We start from the raw sequence: 5,219 nt of genomic DNA, 5'->3' as shown, positions 1-5,219 counted from the left end.
AAGATCAAGTTATGTATGCGTCAAATTTGTTCAAAGAAGGAGCGTTAGAGTGGTGGAACACTGTATTGCAAGCAAAAGGAAAAAGGGTGGCCTATGCAATGAACTGGGAAGAATTTAAGAGTCTTGTAGAAAGAAAATTCTGTCCCGAATACGAAAAGGAACAAATGGCCAACAAATTCCTAAATCATCGTATGATAGGTGTAGATTGTCGGAGATATACTTCGACATTCTTCGAATATGCGAGAGTGGTACCTACCCTGGCTTCGCCAGAACCAGTACTCATTTCCCGTTATATTTGGGGATTAATCGGAGAAATCCGTAACAACGTTAAGGCTGCGAGACCACGCACTATTGACGATTCTGTGGAGTTAGCTAATACCTTAACCGATGAACTGGTACGCACAAGAGAAGAAGATCGAAAGAAGGAATTGGCTCAGAAGATTACCCAAGGATTTCGTGTGGGTAATACTAAGAAAAGAGGAACAGGGCAATCCTCATCACCTCCTTTCTGCAGAAATTGCAAGAAGAAACACTATGGACAATGTAATATAATCTGCAACTTTTGCAAGGCAAGAGGACATCGTGAAGAAGACTGCAGAAGGAAAACAAGAATCTGTTATAACTGCAGAGAAACGGGACATTTCCAATCTGAATGTCCTAAGCTAGCCAAACCAGCAGACAATAAAGCTAAAACGGCCGACGGAACAACTAAGAAGAATGCACGAGCATTCCAGTTGACCACTCAAGAAGCTGAACTCATCCCAGATGTGATAGCCGGTACGTTCCTAGTTCACGACGTGTTTGCAAAAGTATTATTTGACTCTGGTGCAAACCAAAGTTTTATTAATACTTCATTCTGCCAAGCTCTTAATTTACCATTAACTACCCTTAGGCAGATTTTTACGGTCGAAACCGCAGAAGGGAATTCTGTTAACATAGATAAAGTTTTGCAAGAAGGAAAAATAGAACTATTAGGCCATAAGTTTTCTGCAAATCTGTTACCTATGAAATTAGCCGGATTCGATGTGGTATTAGGAATGGATTGGTTAGTAGCCAACCATGCTCGAATCCTATGTGATAAGAATTCCGTAGAAATTCGTAGCCCCACAGGAGATGTGATTTTAATTACAGGAGATAGACCTCGAAAACCATTGAAATTCATCTCAGTGATGAAATTGGCTAGTTATTCGAGAAAACAAGAAATGGTGTATATGATTTCTGTAATCATTAACACTAAAAATAAGGAACTGCAGGACATCCCTGTAGTCTCAGAATACCCAGATATTTTTCCAGAAGAATTACCTGGGTTACCACCCGATAGAGAGGTAGAGTTTAGAATTCATCTAATTCCAGGAACTACACCAATAGCCAAGGCACCTTATCGATTAGCACCCACCGAAATGCTAGAATTGAAAAAGCAATTAGACGATTTACTAAGCAAAGGATTTATACAACCTAGTTCATCCCCTTGGGGAGCACCAGTGTTGTTTGTGAAAAAGAAGGATGGATCGATGAGAATGTGTATTGATTATAGAGAATTGAATAAAGTTACAATTAAGAATCGATACCCATTACCTAGGATTGATGATCTTTTTGATCAACTTCAAGGAGCTAGATATTTTTCCAAAATAGACTTAAGATCTGGATATCATCAACTGAAGGTACAAGAGGAGGACATACCTAAAACTGCTTTCAGAACTAGGTATGGTCATTATGAGTTTACAGTCATGCCCTTTGGATTAAAGAATGCACCCGCAGCATTCATGGACATGATGAATAGGATCTGTAAACCATACTTGGATAAATTTGTGATCGTTTTCATCGACGATATACTTATTTACTCCAAAAGCCAGAAGGAACATTGCAAGCACCTACATGTACTCTTAACTTTGTTAAGAAAAGAAAAGCTCTATGCCAAATTCTCGAAGTGTGAATTTTGGCTGCAAGAAGTGCAATTCTTAGGTCATATGATAAATCACGAAGGAATTCATGTAGATCCTGCTAAAATAGAAGCAATCACTAAATGGAAGGTCCCACAATCAGCTATGGAAATTAGAAGTTTTCTAGGCTTAGCTGGATACTACAGAAGATTTATTAAGGATTTCTCTAAGATAGTTGTACCTTTGACTAAGTTGACCTGTAAAGCCATTAGGTTTGAATGGGGACCTAGACAACAAGAAGCTTTTAAGATTTTAAAGCACAGATTGACAAATGCTCCAATTTTAGCCTTACCTGAAGGAATAGAAGATTTCGAAGTATATTGTGATGCCTCAAAGTTAGGATTTGGATGTGTGTTGATGCAACGCAAGAAGGTAATTGCGTATGCCTCTAGGCAGTTAAAAAAGCACGAAGAGAATTATACGACTCATGACTTAGAATTAGGAGCCATAATTTTTGCCCTTAAGATTTGGAGACATTATCGGTATGGAAGTAAGTTTACTGTTTATACAGATCATAAAAGCTTAAGGTACATATTTGGGCAAAAAGAGTTAAATATGAGACAAAGAAGATGGATGGAAATCCTGAGTGATTACGACTATGATATTCAATATCACGAAGGAAAGGCGAACGTAGTCGCAGATGCCTTAAGTCGTAAGTATCATGAGAAGCAAAAGCGAGTCCGTGCTCTTAGATTAAATCTACAAGTAGATTTAATGGAGCAATTGAAGGAAATTCAGGAAACATCAATCAAGGATGATGCTGAAGGAATGAAAGGTTACATAAAAGAATTGGAACAAGGAAATGATGGAATTTGGAAATTCCACAAGAAACGAATTTGGGTACCCTAAGCAAGAAGAATTAAGAAATAAGATTTTAGAAGAAGCTCATAAATCTAGGTATACCGTACACCCAGGAAATAATAAGATGTACCAAGATTTAAGAAACACTTTCTGGTGGATAGGAATGAAAAAGGATATAGCCGAATACGTATCTAAGTGTCTAACTTGTTCACAAGTTAAGGCCGAACACCAGAAACCTTCAGGATTACTACAACAGCTAGAAATGCCTGTATGGAAATGGGAACTCATAACAATGGATTTTGTTACTAAGTTACCCAGAACCAGAAAAGGTAATGATGCGATTTGGGTAATTGTGGATCGATTAACCAAATCAGCTCATTTTCTACCAATGAAAGAAACCTTTAGCATGGAAAGGTTAGCAAAGTTGTATGTAGATGAAGTCGTATCTTTACATGGAGTTCCGCTCTCCATTGTATCAGACAGGGATAGTCGTTTCACTTCCCATTTCTGGACTAATTTTCAGAAAGCAATGGGAACCCGACTAAATCTAAGTACTGCATATCATCCACAAACCGACGGACAAAGTGAAAGGACGATACAAACTTTGGAAGACATGCTCCGAGCATGTGTAATAGATTTTGGTGGAAATTGGGATAGCCACCTACCTTTAATTGAATTCTCCTATAACAATAGTTATCATTCCAGCATTGAAACTGCTCCATTCGAAGCACTGTATGGACGCAAGTGCAGAACCCCAGTTTGCTGGGCAGAGATAGGAGAAAATCAATTATCAGGTCCAGAAATCGTACAAGAAACTACTGACAAGATAACTCAGATCAAGGAAAGACTGAAAACGGCTCGTGATCGTCAGAAGAGCTATGCAGACAATCGTCGCAAGCCATTAGAATTTCAAGTCGGGGATAAAGTACTCTTGAAAGTTTCTCCCTGGAAAGGAGTAGTACGATTCGGTAAGAAAGGAAAGCTGAGTCCAAGATACGTAGGACCTTTTCCAGTAGTCCAACGAATAGGACCAGTTGCTTATCGTCTACAACTACCAGAAGAACTCGCTGGAGTACATGATGTATTTCATGTATCCAATCTCAAGAAATGTTTATCAGACGAATCCCTGGTAGTACCTCTTCAAGATGTAGAGGTAAACGAAAAACTAAAATTCATAGAAAAACCACTACAGATCGAAGATAGAAAAGTCAAGTTTCTCAAGCACAAACGACTAGTGCTGGTCAAAGTCAAATGGAATTCAAAGAGAGGACCAGAATACACTTGGGAGCTAGAATCAGAAATGAAGCGCAAATATCCTCAACTATTCCAGTAAATCTCGAGGACGCGATTTTTCTTAAGGTGGGGAGGATGTAACAACTCTCACTAAAATTAATACTTAGGATAATAATTGTCTATTAAGGAAACCCTAATTGAGACACCCAAGTGATTCTGCATTAACCCTAAAATTTTCAGAACAATCGGAATCAGGATCAGGGCCCCTAAAACTCATGGGGGGTAAAACCCTAGTGACGATTATCAATAAATCTCGTTGTCAAAATTTTAAATTTAAAAACTGTCAACTCAGCATAGCTAGTCCCGAACCTGGCTAGCCTATAAATAGACTGCTTCCCTTACGGACCGTAAGGGAAGTGGCTTACGGTCCGTAAGCATGTCCCAAAAATTACTACAAATAGCCGACCTTGGGACTTGAAACTGGAAGTTGAAACGACGTAGAAATTCACTGTGAACGTCGAGTTATAGCAATAACAGTCCACACCACACACAATTCATGAAGTGCTGCCGCAATCAGGGTAATAACTCGATCGCTATTACGATTCAACGTCCGATCGATTATAATTATCCAACGATTGTCCAGGTGCTGCTCAAATTGAGCTTGTACTTTGATTATTCGTCGTGATTTCGACTTGAACATTTGAGTGCTGTTCGAATTCGGATTATGCTCTGTTATTCGTCGTGAATCCGTTGAATTATTAAGTATTGCACTTGTAAATCATTGTGAGGGTTTAATCTCGTGAATTGTCATAACTGTTGTATTAGTTACTAACCCGTTTGTGTGTGCATTATGTTAATTACAGGGATTAAGTCTTTGTAATCACCTAATTACAGCCGGTATGTGGGGTTTTGTATACATTACTTGTTTCCCGTCACACTTGGACAAACGGGTGGCCAAGGGGTGATCTGACCACAGTCACAGACACCATTGGACAAATGGGCTAGCCAATGGATGGTCGAGTGACAGATACTGTGGGTAGTTGGTTTGATATCAGAAACATTGTAATCGCTCTTAATACTGTGAATTATAACAAATGTGTCATTTTCAGTGAACTGAATGATTCACTCAGTATTTCCCCACTGACAAAACTTTTTTCAAACATGTTTCAGGTGATCTGTTGTGATCCAAGAAAAGTGCCGTGAAGCACTACAAGCTCAGAGAAGTGGCTCAATATGAATAAATAA

This window comes from Helianthus annuus, chromosome 1 (genome assembly GCF_002127325.2).
Source record: "Helianthus annuus cultivar XRQ/B chromosome 1, HanXRQr2.0-SUNRISE, whole genome shotgun sequence".
NCBI lineage: Eukaryota > Viridiplantae > Streptophyta > Magnoliopsida > Asterales > Asteraceae > Helianthus > Helianthus annuus.
The sequence above is the reverse complement of the archived record's forward strand: the minus strand, read 5'-3'. Positions refer to the sequence as shown.